The sequence below is a fragment of the Lampetra planeri genome, chromosome 24 (assembly GCF_965212315.1).
Source record: "Lampetra planeri chromosome 24, kcLamPlan1.2.h2, whole genome shotgun sequence".
NCBI lineage: Eukaryota > Metazoa > Chordata > Hyperoartia > Petromyzontiformes > Petromyzontidae > Lampetra > Lampetra planeri.
In genome coordinates this window covers 555,261-569,393 of record NC_136130.1, presented here as the reverse complement: position 1 = coordinate 569,393, position 14,133 = coordinate 555,261, and positions in this window count along the sequence as shown.

Below are 14,133 nucleotides of genomic sequence, written 5' to 3'. Positions count from 1 at the left end.
AAAGCAGAGATGTAGGTCTTGTTGGAATTGCCTACACCTTTGCTGTAGCAAACGGACAGAAAATATGGCATCTGTGCAGGACCGCCCTTTCCTGAAACCACATTGGGGTTTCGCAAGCCTCTCCTTAGCGTGCCTGGCAAGGCGATGTTGAATAATCCTTGCCAGGACCTTTCTCGGCACACTGAGGAGTAAGATGCCCCTGTAGTTGTTACAGTCTCTGCGGTCTCCCTTCTTAAAGATGTGGACCATCAGGGCATCCTTCCAGTCCTGCGGAAGCGTCCAGACTGTTGTTATGATGGCATGTAGGGCAGTCTGTGCACACATGCCACCCTCCCTCAGCATTTTTCTTGGGAGATCATCTCTGCCAGGTGCCTTTCCTGGTCTCAGACTCTGGATCGCCTTCAGTACTTCCTCAGCAGATGGAACCTCAGCCAGCCACTCACAGGGGGTGACTTCCTCTTCCAATATTTGAGGCACCGCAGCCTCAGCAGGGTCACACACACACAGACACACAAACGCACACAGACACACACGCACACACAGACAGACACGCACACACGAAGACACACGCACACAGACACGCACACACACGTGTGTACAATACAATCGGTTGAACATGCGGCAGTGCTGTGACGAAGGGTCATTGCTCGAAACGTCGCCTCTCATAGTTAATTTTAAGGGCCTATTGTTGTTGTTGAGAAGTGTGTAGAGTTGTTGGTGTTGTTGAGTGTGTAGAGTTGTTGTTGAGGCGTGTGTAGAGTTGTTGTTGTTGGCGAGTGTGTAGAGTTGTTGTTGTTGAGGAGTGTGTAGAGTTGTTGTTGGCGAGTGTGTAGAGTTGTTGTTGTTGAGGAGTGTGTAGAGTTGTTGTTGAGTGTGTAGAGTTGTTGTTGAGGTGTGTGTAGAGTTGTTGTTGGCGAGTGTGTAGAGTTGTTGTTGTTGAGGAGTGTGTAGAGTTGTTGTTGGTGAGTGTGTAGAGTTGTTGTTGTTGAGTTTGTAGAGTTGTTGTTGGCGAGTGTGTAGAGTTGTTGTTGTTGAGTATGTAGAGATGTTGTTGTTGTTGTTGAGGAGTGTGTAGAGTTGTTGTTGAGTGTGTAGAGTTGTTGTTGTTGAGGAGTGTGTAGAGTTGTTGTTGTTGAGTATGAAGAGTTGTTGTTGAGTGTGTAGAGTTGTTGTTGTTGTTGAGTGTGTAGAGTTGTTGTTGTTGAGGAGTGTGTAGAGTTGTTGTTGTTGAGTATGTAGAGTTGTTGTTGTTGAGTGTGTAGAGTTGTTGTTGAGGAGTGTGTAGAGTTGTTGTTGTTGAGTGTGTAGAGTTGTTGTTGAGGAGTGTGTAGAGTTGTTGTTGTTGAGGAGTGTGTAGAGTTGTTGTTGAGGAGTGTGTAGAGTTGTTGTTGGTGAGTGTGTAGAGTTGTTGTTGTTGAGTTTGTAGAGTTGTTGTTGGCGAGTGTGTAGAGTTGTTGTTGTTGAGTATGTAGAGTTGTTGTTGTTGTTGAGGAGTGTGTAGAGTTGTTGTTGAGTGTGTAGAGTTGTTGTTGTTGAGGAGTGTGTAGAGTTGTTGTTGTTGAGTATGAAGAGTTGTTGTTGAGTGTGTAGAGTTGTTGTTGTTGTTGAGTGTGTAGAGTTGTTGTTGTTGAGGAGTGTGTAGAGTTGTTGTTGTTGAGTATGTAGAGTTGTTGTTGTTGAGTGTGTAGAGTTGTTGTTGAGGAGTGTGTAGAGTTGTTGTTGTTGAGTGTGTAGAGTTGTTGTTGAGGAGTGTATTGAGTTGTTGTTGAGGAGTGTGTAGAGTTGTTGTTGTTGAGTGTGTAAAGTTGTTGTTGTTGAGTGTGTAGAGTTGATGTTGTTGTTGTTGAGTGTGTAGAGTTGTTGTTGTTGAGGAGTGTGTAGAGTTGTTGTTGTTGTTTAGTGTGTAGAGTTGTTGTTGAGAGTGTAGCGTTGTTGTGGAGGTGAGTGTAGAGTTGTTGTTGATGGGTTTGTTGAGTTGTTGAGTGTGAAGAGTTGTTGTTGTTGAGTATGTAGAGTTGTTGTTGAGTGTGTAGAGTTGTTGTTGTTGTTGAGTGTGTAGAGTTGTTGTTGTTGAGGAGTGTGTAGAGTTGTTGTTGTTGAGTATGTAGAGTTGTTGTTGAGTGTGTAGAGTTGTTGTTGTTGTTGAGTGTGTAGAGTTGTTGTTGAGGAGTGTGTAGAGTTGTTGTTGTGTATGTAGAGTTGTTGTTGAGGAGTGTGTATAGTTGTTGTTGTTGAGGAGTGTGTAGAGTTGTTGTTGAGTGTGTAGAGTTGTTGTTGTTGTTGTTGTTTAGTGTGTAAAGTTGTTGTTGAGAGTGTAGCGTTGTTGTGGAGGTGAGTGTAGAGTTGTTGTTGATGGGTTTGTTGAGTTGTTGTTGTTGAGTGTGTAGAGTTGTTGTTGTTGAGGAGTGTGTAGAGTTGTTGTTGTTGTTGTTTAGTGTGTAAAGTTGTTGTTGAGAGTGTAGCGTTGTTGTGGAGGTGAGTGTAGAGTTGTTGTTGATGGGTTTGTTGAGTTGTTGAGTGTGTAAAGTTGTTGTTGTTAAGTTTGTAGAGTTGTTGTTGTTGAGGAGTGTGTAGAGTTGTTGCGTTTGTAGAGTTGTTGTTGTTGAGTGTGTAGAGTTGTTGTTGTTGAGTGTGTAGAGTTGTTGTTGTTGAGTGTGTAGAGTTGTTGTTGTTGAGTGTGTAGAGTTGTTGTTGAGTGTGTAGAGTTGTTGTTGAGTGTGTAGAGTTGTTGTTGAGGAGTGTGTAGAGTTGTTGTTGTTGAGGAGTGTGTAGAGTTGTTGTTGAGGAGTAGGCCTCGGCAAGGTAAGGTAAAAGTTCAAAGGTAAAAACGAGCCTACCTTAACCCTACCTTTACCCTTACCACAATACAATCACTCTACCCTACCTTTTACCCTTTAGCAGGTAAGGTAAACGGTAAAAGGTAAAAAAGCAACGTGCCTACCTTTACCCTACCTTTTACCCTTACCCCATACAAATTACCCGATTACAGGGTAATTACTGGGGTACTACACATGAAAACGGTTTATAACGGTAAATGCTATAGGTAGAGCGCTTTATTCATATAGAATACTCTCAATGATTTCAATTTTAGACGCTTTCTTTTAACTCACTCTGTTGTAGTTATTGTGTTGTATCCTCAAATCTTGTAACTCAATTTTAACCCACTTCCTAAAGTGGTTTTGACTGCAAACTTGGTATACTTATGTCATACTGATGACAATACTATATATCATTAAATATATATATTTTAACATTATTTTGTATATGTTATGTTTCGGCTTGGGTCTAATTGTCCATGCTCAACGAACGTTGGCTGTAAATCACCACGGCCCCTTACGTTATGGCAAGCCTCGGGGCCACTTCCTGGAGTCGTGGAGTTCTCCCATTACTAGTACATTTGATAAAAGCGTGTTTTTAATAAAGTTGTTTTAAATATTACTTATTAAATGGAGGCCACGGACTGCGCTACGGAGCTTTTAGTGGTAAACAAGGTACCGTATTTACAGGGTAATACTTCGCGCTACCTTTACCCTACCGGGTAATTCTTCCGAGCTACCTTTACCCTACCCTTTACCTTACCCCTTGGCATGTCGACACCTTTACCCTTTACCTTTACCCTTTTACCCGGTAAAAAGGGTAAATTACCTTACCTTGATGAGGCCTATTGAGGAGTGTGTAGAGTTGTTGTTGTTGAGTGTGTAGAGTTGTTGTTGAGTGTGTAGAGTTGTTGTTGAGTGTGTAAAGTTGTTGTTGTTGAGTGTGTAGAGTTGTTGTTGTTGAGTGTGTAGAGTTGTTGTTGTTGAGTGTGTAGAGTTGTTGTTGAGGAGTGTGTAGAGTTGTTGTTGAGGAGTGTGTAGAGTTGTTGTTGTTGAGTATGTAGAGTTGTTGTTGAGTGTGTAGAGTTGTTGTTGTTGTTGTTGAGTGTGTAGAGTTGTTGTTGTTGAGGAGTGTGTAGAGTTGTTGTTGTTGAGTATGTAGAGTTGTTGTTGTTGTTGAGTGTGTAGAGTTATTGTTGAGTGTGTAGAGTTGTTGTTATTGAGGAGTTTGTAGAGTTGTTGTTGTTGAGTGTGTAGAGTTGTTGTTGTTGAGTGTGTAGAGTTGTTGAGTGTGTTGAGTTGTTGTTGAGTGTGTAGAGTTGTTGTTGAGTGTGTAGAGTTGTTGTTGTTGTTGAGGAGTGTGTACAGTTGTTGTTGTTGAGGAGTGTGTAGAGTTGTTGTTGAGTGTGTAGAGTTGTTGATGAGGCGTGTGTAGTTGTTGTTGGCTCTGCTTGTTGCAACCACAGTGGAAACGTTCAGTGTATTCTCCCACAGCGTGCATCCCATTTACAATGCACAAGTGTATCCCGAAATCAATAACAGATATCCGAGTGTGGCGAGTCTTAACGTGTCTATAAAGACGTTACTTTAGAATAAGCCCCGCAAACTCCCCCCTGGGACTCTCCGTCCTCCTGTGGCTCTTCTCGCGATCCCCTCGGCCAAGGGGAGCGGCGCCCGGTGGAGGGCGAGGGGGGGGCGAGAGAAGCGAAAGCTGTTGCCGACATCACGGATCGCCGTGTAAGCCGTAGGGCGGGGCGGGAGCGTATGAGTGGCATGGGTCCTGGTGGACGTGTGTGAGTGGCATGCGCCCTGGTGGAAGCGTGTGAGTGGCATGGGCCCTGGTGGAAGCGTGTGAGTGGCATGGGCCCTGGTGGAAGCGTGTGGGTGGCATGGGCCCTGGAGCAAGTGTGTGAGTGGTATGGGCCCTGGTGGAAGCGTGTGAGTGGTATGGGCCCAGGTGGAAGTGTGTGAGTGGTATGGGTCCTGGTGGAAGTGTGTGAGTGGTATGGGCCCTGGTGGAAGCGTGTGGGTGGCATGGGCTCTGTAGTAAGTGTGTGAGTGGTATGGGCCCTGATGGAAGTGTGTGAGTGGTATGGGCCCTGGTGGAAGTGTGTGAGTGGTATGGGTCCTGGTGGAAGTGTGTGAGTGGTATGGGCCCTGGTGTAAGTGTGTGAGTGGTATGGGCCCTGGTGGAAGTGTGTGAGTGACATGGGCCCTGTAGCAAGTGTGTGAGTGGTATGGGTCATGGTGGAAGCGTGTGGGTGGTATGGGCCCTGGTGGAAGTGTGTGGGTGGCATGGGTCCTGGTGGAAGCATGTGGGTGGAATGGGTCCTGGTGGAAGTGTGTGGGTGGCATGGGTCCTGGTGGAAGTGTGTGGGTGGCATGGGTCCTGGTGGAAGTGTGTGGGTGGCATGGGCCCTGGAGCAAGTGTGTGAGTGGTATGGGCCCTGGTGGAAGCGTGTGAGTGGTATGGGCCCTGGTGGAAGTGTGTGAGTGGTATGGGTCCTGGTGGAAGTGTGTGAGTGGTATGGGCCCTGGTGGAAGCGTGTGGGTGGCATGGGCTCTGTAGCAAGTGTGTGAGTGGTATGGGCCCTGATGGAAGTGTGTGAGTGGTATGGGCCCTGGTGGAAGTGTGTGAGTGGTATGGGTCCTGGTGGAAGTGTGTGAGTGGTATGGGCCCTGGTGTAAGTGTGTGAGTGGTATGGGCCCTGGTGGAAGTGTGTGAGTGACATGGGCCTTGTAGCAAGTGTGTGAGTGGTATGGGTCCTGGTGGAAGCGTGTGGGTGGTATGGGGCCTGGTGGAAGTGTGTGGGTGGCATGGGTCCTGGTGGAAGCATGTGGGTGGAATGGGTCCTGGTGGAAGTGTGTGGGTGGCATGGGTCCTGGTGGAAGTGTGTGGGTGGCATGGGTCCTGGTGGAAGTGTGTGGGTGGTATGGGTCCTGGTGGAAGTGTGTGGATGGTATGGGTCCTGGTGGAAGCGTGTGAGTGGTATGGGTCCTGGTGGAAGCGTGTGAGTGGTATGGGTCCTGGTGGAAGTGTGTAGGTGGTATGGGTCCTGGTGGAAGTGTGTGGGTGGTATGGGCCCTGTTGGAAGCGTGTGAGTGGTATGGGTCCTGGTGGAAGCGTGTGAGTGGTATGGGTCCTGGTGGAATGTGTGAGTGGTATGGGTCCTGGTGGAAGCGTGTTAGTGGTATGGGCCCTGGTGGAAGCGTGTGAGTGGCATGGGACCTGGTGGAAGCGTGTGAGTGGTATGGGCCCTGGTGGAAGTGTGTGAGTGGCATGGGTCCTGGTGGAAGCATGTGGGTGGCATGGGCCATGGAGCAAGTGTGTGAGTGGTATGGGCCCTGGTGGAAGTGTGTGAGTGGTATGGGTCCTGGTGGAAGTGTGTGAGTGGTATGGGCCCTGGTGGAAGCGTGTGGGTGGCATGGGCCCTGTAGCAAGTGTGTGAGTGGTATGGGCCCTGGTGGAAGTGTGTGAGTGGTATGGGCCCTGGTGGAAGTGTGTGAGTGGTATGGGCCCTGGTGGAAGTGTGTGAGTGGTATGGGCTCTGGTGGAAGTGTGTGAGTGACATGGGCCCTGTAGCAAGTGTGTGAGTGGTATGGGTCCTGGTGGAAGCGTGTGGGTGGCATGGGTCCTGGTGGAAGTGTGTGGGTGGTATGGGTCCTGGTGGAAGTGTGTGGGTAGTATGGGCCCTGGTGGAAGCGTGTGAGTGGTATGGGTCCTGGTGGAAGTGTGTGGGTGGTATGGGCCCTGGTGGAAGTGTGTGAGTGGTATGGGTCCTAGTGGAATGTGTGAGTGGTATGGGTCCTAGTGGAAGCGTGTGAGTGGTATGGGCCCTGGTGGAAGCGTGTGAGTGTCATGGGCCCTGGTGGAAGCGTGTGAGTGGTATGGGCCCTGGTGGAAGCGTGTGAGTGGTATGGGCCCTGGTGGAAGCGTGTGAGTGGTATGGGCCCTGGTAGAAGCGTGTGGGTGGCATGGGCCCTGTAGCAAATGTGTGAGTGGTATGGGCCCTGATGGAAGTGTGTGAGTGGTATGGGTCCTGGTGGAAGCGTGTGGGTGGCATGGGCCCTGGTGGAAGCGTGTGAGTGGCATGGGCCCTGGTGGAAGCGTGTGAGTGGTATGGGCCCTGGTGGAAGTGTGTGAGTGGCATGGGTCCTGGTGGAAGCGTGTGGGTGGCATGGGCCCTGGAGCAAGTGTGTGAGTGGTATGGGCCCTGGTGGAAGTGTGTGAGTGGTATGGGTCCTGGTGGAAGTGTGTGAGTGGTATGGGCCCTGGTGGAAGCGTGTGGGTGGCATGGGCCCTGTAGCAAGTGTGTGAGTGGTATGGGCCCTGGTGGAAGTGTGTGAGTGGTATGGGCCCTGGTGGAAGTGTGTGAGTGGTATGGGCTCTGGTGGAAGTGTGTGAGTGACATGGGCCCTGTAGCAAGTGTGTGAGTGGTATGGGTCCTGGTGGAAGCGTGTGGGTGGCATGGGTCCTGGTGGAAGTGTGTGGGTGGTATGGTTCCTGGTGGAAGTGTGTGGGTGGTATGGGCCCTGGTGGAAGCGTGTGAGTGGTATGGGTCCTGGTGGAAGTGTGTGGGTGGTATGGGCCCTGGTGGAAGTGTGTGAGTGGTATGGGTCCTAGTGGAATGTGTGAGTGGTATGGGTCCTGGTGGAAGCGTGTGAGTGGTATGGGCCCTGGTGGAAGCGTGTGAGTGTCATGGGCCCTGGTGGAAGCGTGTGAGTGGTATGGGCCCTGGTGGAAGCGTGTGAGTGGTATGGGCCCTGGTGGAAGCGTGTGAGTGGTATGGGCCCTGGTGGAAGCGTGTGGGTGGCATGGGCCCTGTAGCAAGTGTGTGAGTGGTATGGGCCCTGATGGAAGTGTGTGAGTGGTATGGGTCCTGGTGGAAGCGTGTGGGTGGCATGGGTCCTGGTGGAAGTGTGTGGGTGGCATGGGTCCTGGTGGAAGTGTGTGGGTGGCATGGGTCCTGGTGGAAGTGTGTGGGTGGTATGGGTCCTGGTGGAAGTGTGTGGGTGGTTTGGGCCCTGGTGGAAGCGTGTGAGTGGTATGGGTCCTGGTGGAAGCATGTGAGTCGTATGGGTCCTGGTGGAAGTGTGTGGGTGGTATGGGCCCTGGTGGAAGTGTGTGGGTGGTATGGGTCCTGGTGTAAGTGTGTGGGTGGTATGGGCCCTGGTGGAAGTGTGTGAATGGCATGGGTCCTGGTGGAATGTGTGAGTGGTATGGGTCCTGGTGGAAGCGTGTGAGTGGTATGGGCCCTGGTGGAAGCGTGTGAGTGGCATGGGCCCTGGTGGAAGTGTGTGAGTGGTATGGGCCCTGGTGGAAGCGTGTGGGTGGCATGGGCCCTGTAGCAAGTGTGTGAGTGGTATGGGCCCTGGTGGAAGTGTGTGAGTGGTATGGGCCCTGGTGGAAGTGTGTGAGTGGTATGGGCCCTGGTGGAAGTGTGTGAGTGGTATGGGCTCTGGTGGAAGTGTGTGAGTGACATGGGCCCTGTAGCAAGTGTGTGAGTGGTATGGGTCCTGGTGGAAGCGTGTGGGTGGCATGGGTCCTGGTGGAAGTGTGTGGGTGGTATGGGTCCTGGTGGAAGTGTGTGGGTAGTATGGGCCCTGGTGGAAGCGTGTGAGTGGTATGGGTCCTGGTGGAAGTGTGTGGGTGGTATGGGCCCTGGTGGAAGTGTGTGAGTGGTATGGGTCCTAGTGGAATGTGTGAGTGGTATGGGTCCTAGTGGAAGCGTGTGAGTGGTATGGGCCCTGGTGGAAGCGTGTGAGTGTCATGGGCCCTGGTGGAAGCGTGTGAGTGGTATGGGCCCTGGTGGAAGCGTGTGAGTGGTATGGGCCCTGGTGGAAGCGTGTGAGTGGTATGGGCCCTGGTAGAAGCGTGTGGGTGGCATGGGCCCTGTAGCAAATGTGTGAGTGGTATGGGCCCTGATGGAAGTGTGTGAGTGGTATGGGTCCTGGTGGAAGCGTGTGGGTGGCATGGGCCCTGGTGGAAGCGTGTGAGTGGCATGGGCCCTGGTGGAAGCGTGTGAGTGGTATGGGCCCTGGTGGAAGTGTGTGAGTGGCATGGGTCCTGGTGGAAGCGTGTGGGTGGCATGGGCCCTGGAGCAAGTGTGTGAGTGGTATGGGCCCTGGTGGAAGTGTGTGAGTGGTATGGGTCCTGGTGGAAGTGTGTGAGTGGTATGGGCCCTGGTGGAAGCGTGTGGGTGGCATGGGCCCTGTAGCAAGTGTGTGAGTGGTATGGGCCCTGGTGGAAGTGTGTGAGTGGTATGGGCCCTGGTGGAAGTGTGTGAGTGGTATGGGCTCTGGTGGAAGTGTGTGAGTGACATGGGCCCTGTAGCAAGTGTGTGAGTGGTATGGGTCCTGGTGGAAGCGTGTGGGTGGCATGGGTCCTGGTGGAAGTGTGTGGGTGGTATGGTTCCTGGTGGAAGTGTGTGGGTGGTATGGGCCCTGGTGGAAGCGTGTGAGTGGTATGGGTCCTGGTGGAAGTGTGTGGGTGGTATGGGCCCTGGTGGAAGTGTGTGAGTGTTATGGGTCCTAGTGGAATGTGTGAGTGGTATGGGTCCTGGTGGAAGCGTGTGAGTGGTATGGGCCCTGGTGGAAGCGTGTGAGTGTCATGGGCCCTGGTGGAAGCGTGTGAGTGGTATGGGCCCTGGTGGAAGCGTGTGAGTGGTATGGGCCCTGGTGGAAGCGTGTGAGTGGTATGGGCCCTGGTGGAAGCGTGTGGGTGGCATGGGCCCTGTAGCAAGTGTGTGAGTGGTATGGGCCCTGATGGAAGTGTGTGAGTGGTATGGGTCCTGGTGGAAGCGTGTGGGTGGCATGGGTCCTGGTGGAAGTGTGTGGGTGGCATGGGTCCTGGTGGAAGTGTGTGGGTGGCATGGGTCCTGGTGGAAGTGTGTGGGTGGTATGGGTCCTGGTGGAAGTGTGTGGGTGGTTTGGGCCCTGGTGGAAGCGTGTGGGTGGCATGGGCCCTGTAGCAAGTGTGTGAGTGGTATGGGCCCTGGTGGAAGTGTGTGAGTGGTATGGGCCCTGGTGGAAGTGTGTGAGTGGTATGGGCCCTGGTGGAAGTGTGTGAGTGGTATGGGCTCTGGTGGAAGTGTGTGAGTGACATGGGCCCTGTAGCAAGTGTGTGAGTGGTATGGGTCCTGGTGGAAGCGTGTGGGTGGCATGGGTCCTGGTGGAAGTGTGTGGGTGGTATGGTTCCTGGTGGAAGTGTGTGGGTGGTATGGGCCCTGGTGGAAGCGTGTGAGTGGTATGGGTCCTGGTGGAAGTGTGTGGGTGGTATGGGCCCTGGTGGAAGTGTGTGAGTGGTATGGGTCCTAGTGGAATGTGTGAGTGGTATGGGTCCTGGTGGAAGCGTGTGAGTGGTATGGGCCCTGGTGGAAGCGTGTGAGTGTCATGGGCCCTGGTGGAAGCGTGTGAGTGGTATGGGCCCTGGTGGAAGCGTGTGAGTGGTATGGGCCCTGGTGGAAGCGTGTGAGTGGTATGGGCCCTGGTGGAAGCGTGTGGGTGGCATGGGCCCTGTAGCAAGTGTGTGAGTGGTATGGGCCCTGATGGAAGTGTGTGAGTGGTATGGGTCCTGGTGGAAGCGTGTGGGTGGCATGGGTCCTGGTGGAAGTGTGTGGGTGGCATGGGTCCTGGTGGAAGTGTGTGGGTGGCATGGGTCCTGGTGGAAGTGTGTGGGTGGTATGGGTCCTGGTGGAAGTGTGTGGGTGGTTTGGGCCCTGGTGGAAGCGTGTGAGTGGTATGGGTCCTGGTGGAAGCATGTGAGTCGTATGGGTCCTGGTGGAAGTGTGTGGGTGGTATGGGCCCTGGTGGAAGTGTGTGGGTGGTATGGGTCCTGGTGTAAGTGTGTGGGTGGTATGGGCCCTGGTGGAAGTGTGTGAATGGCATGGGTCCTGGTGGAATGTGTGAGTGGTATGGGTCCTGGTGGAAGCGTGTGAGTGGTATGGGCCCTGGTGGAAGCGTGTGAGTGGCATGGGCCCTGGTGGAAGTGTGTGAGTGGTATGGGCCCTGGTGGAAGCGTGTGGGTGGCATGGGCCCTGTAGCAAGTGTGTGAGTGGTATGGGCCCTGGTGGAAGTGTGTGAGTGGTATGGGCCCTGGTGGAAGTGTGTGAGTGGTATGGGCCCTGGTGGAAGTGTGTGAGTGGTATGGGCTCTGGTGGAAGTGTGTGAGTGACATGGGCCCTGTAGCAAGTGTGTGAGTGGTATGGGTCCTGGTGGAAGCGTGTGGGTGGCATGGGTCCTGGTGGAAGTGTGTGGGTGGTATGGGTCCTGGTGGAAGTGTGTGGGTAGTATGGGCCCTGGTGGAAGCGTGTGAGTGGTATGGGTCCTGGTGGAAGTGTGTGGGTGGTATGGGCCCTGGTGGAAGTGTGTGAGTGGTATGGGTCCTAGTGGAATGTGTGAGTGGTATGGGTCCTAGTGGAAGCGTGTGAGTGGTATGGGCCCTGGTGGAAGCGTGTGAGTGTCATGGGCCCTGGTGGAAGCGTGTGAGTGGTATGGGCCCTGGTGGAAGCGTGTGAGTGGTATGGGCCCTGGTGGAAGCGTGTGAGTGGTATGGGCCCTGGTAGAAGCGTGTGGGTGGCATGGGCCCTGTAGCAAATGTGTGAGTGGTATGGGCCCTGATGGAAGTGTGTGAGTGGTATGGGTCCTGGTGGAAGCGTGTGGGTGGCATGGGCCCTGGTGGAAGCGTGTGAGTGGCATGGGCCCTGGTGGAAGCGTGTGAGTGGTATGGGCCCTGGTGGAAGTGTGTGAGTGGCATGGGTCCTGGTGGAAGCGTGTGGGTGGCATGGGCCCTGGAGCAAGTGTGTGAGTGGTATGGGCCCTGGTGGAAGTGTGTGAGTGGTATGGGTCCTGGTGGAAGTGTGTGAGTGGTATGGGCCCTGGTGGAAGCGTGTGGGTGGCATGGGCCCTGTAGCAAGTGTGTGAGTGGTATGGGCCCTGGTGGAAGTGTGTGAGTGGTATGGGCCCTGGTGGAAGTGTGTGAGTGGTATGGGCTCTGGTGGAAGTGTGTGAGTGACATGGGCCCTGTAGCAAGTGTGTGAGTGGTATGGGTCCTGGTGGAAGCGTGTGGGTGGCATGGGTCCTGGTGGAAGTGTGTGGGTGGTATGGTTCCTGGTGGAAGTGTGTGGGTGGTATGGGCCCTGGTGGAAGCGTGTGAGTGGTATGGGTCCTGGTGGAAGTGTGTGGGTGGTATGGGCCCTGGTGGAAGTGTGTGAGTGTTATGGGTCCTAGTGGAATGTGTGAGTGGTATGGGTCCTGGTGGAAGCGTGTGAGTGGTATGGGCCCTGGTGGAAGCGTGTGAGTGTCATGGGCCCTGGTGGAAGCGTGTGAGTGGTATGGGCCCTGGTGGAAGCGTGTGAGTGGTATGGGCCCTGGTGGAAGCGTGTGAGTGGTATGGGCCCTGGTGGAAGCGTGTGGGTGGCATGGGCCCTGTAGCAAGTGTGTGAGTGGTATGGGCCCTGATGGAAGTGTGTGAGTGGTATGGGTCCTGGTGGAAGCGTGTGGGTGGCATGGGTCCTGGTGGAAGTGTGTGGGTGGCATGGGTCCTGGTGGAAGTGTGTGGGTGGCATGGGTCCTGGTGGAAGTGTGTGGGTGGTATGGGTCCTGGTGGAAGTGTGTGGGTGGTTTGGGCCCTGGTGGAAGCGTGTGAGTGGTATGGGTCCTGGTGGAAGCATGTGAGTCGTATGGGTCCTGGTGGAAGTGTGTGGGTGGTATGGGCCCTGGTGGAAGTGTGTGGGTGGTATGGGTCCTGGTGTAAGTGTGTGGGTGGTATGGGCCCTGGTGGAAGTGTGTGAATGGCATGGGTCCTGGTGGAATGTGTGAGTGGTATGGGTCCTGGTGGAAGCGTGTGAGTGGTATGGGCCCTGGTGGAAGCGTGTGAGTGGCATGGGCCCTGGTGGAAGCGTGTGAGTGGTATGGGCCCTGGTGGAAGTGTGTGAGTGGCTTGGGCCCTGGTGGAAGTGTGTGGGTGGCATGGGTCCTGGTGGAAGCGTGTGGGTGGCATGGGTCCTGGTGGAAGTGTGTGTGTGGCATGGGTCCTGGTGGAAGTGTGTGGGTGGCATGGGACCTGGTGGAAGTGTGTGGGTGGTATGGGTACTGGTGGAAGTGTGTGGGTGGTATGGGCCCTGGTGGACGCGTGTGAGTGGTATGGGTCCTGGTGGAAGCGTGTGAGTGGTATGGGTCTTTGGTGGAAGCGTGTGAGTGGTATGGGCCCTGGTGGAAGATTGTGAGTGGTATGGGCCCTGGTGGAAGCATGTGAGTGGTATGGGTCCTTGTGGAAGTGTGTGAGTAGTATGGGCCCTGGTGGAAGTGTGTGAGTGGTATGGGCCCTGGTGGAAGTGTGTGAGTGACATGGGCCCTGTAGCAAGTGTGTGAGTGGTATGGGTCCTGGTGGAAGCGTGTGGGTAGTATGGGTCCTGGTGGAAGTGTGTGGGTGGTATGGGTCCTGGTGGAAGTGTGTGGGTGGTATGGGCCCTGGTGGAAGCGTGCGATTGGTATTGGTCCTGGTGGAAGCGTGTGAGTGGTATGGGTCCTGGTGGAAGTGTGTGAGTGACATGGGCCCTGTAGCAAGTGTGTGAGTGGCATGGGCCCTGGTGGAAGCGTGTGAGTAGTATGGGCCCCGGTGGAAGCGTGTGAGTGGTATGGGTCCTGGTGGAAGCGTGTGCGTGGTATGGGTCCTGGTGGAAGTGTGTGGGTGGTATGGGCCCTGGTGGAAGGGTGTGAGTGGTATGGGCCCTGGTGTAAGTGTGTGAGTGGTATGGGCCCTGGTGGAAGTTTGTGAGTGACATAGGCCCTATAGCAAGTGTGTGAGTGGTATGGGTCCTGGTGGAAGCGTGTGGGTGGTATGGGCCCTGGTGGAAGTGTGTGGGTGGCATGGGTCCTGGTGGAAGCGTGTGGGTGACATGGGTCTTGGTGGAAGTGTGTGGGTGGCATGGGTCCTGGTGGAAGTGTGTGGGTGGCATGGGTCCTGGTGGAAGTGTGTGGGTGGTATGGGTCATGGTGGAAGTGTGTGAGTGGTATGGGCCCTGGTGGAAGTGTGTGAGTGGTATGGGTCCTGGTGGAATGTGTGAGTGGTATGGGTCCTGGTGGAAGCGTGTGAGTGGTATGGGCCCTGGTGGAAGCGTGTGAGTGGCATGGGCCCTGGTGGAAGCGTGTGAGTGGTATGGGCCCTGGTGGAAGTGTGTGAGTGGTATGGGCCCTGGTGGAAGTGTGTGAGTGGTATGGGTCCTGGTGGAAGTGTGTGAGTGGCATGGGCCCTGTAGCAAGTGTATGAGTGGTATGGGCCCTGGTGGAAGTGTGTGAGTAGTATGGACCCTGGTGG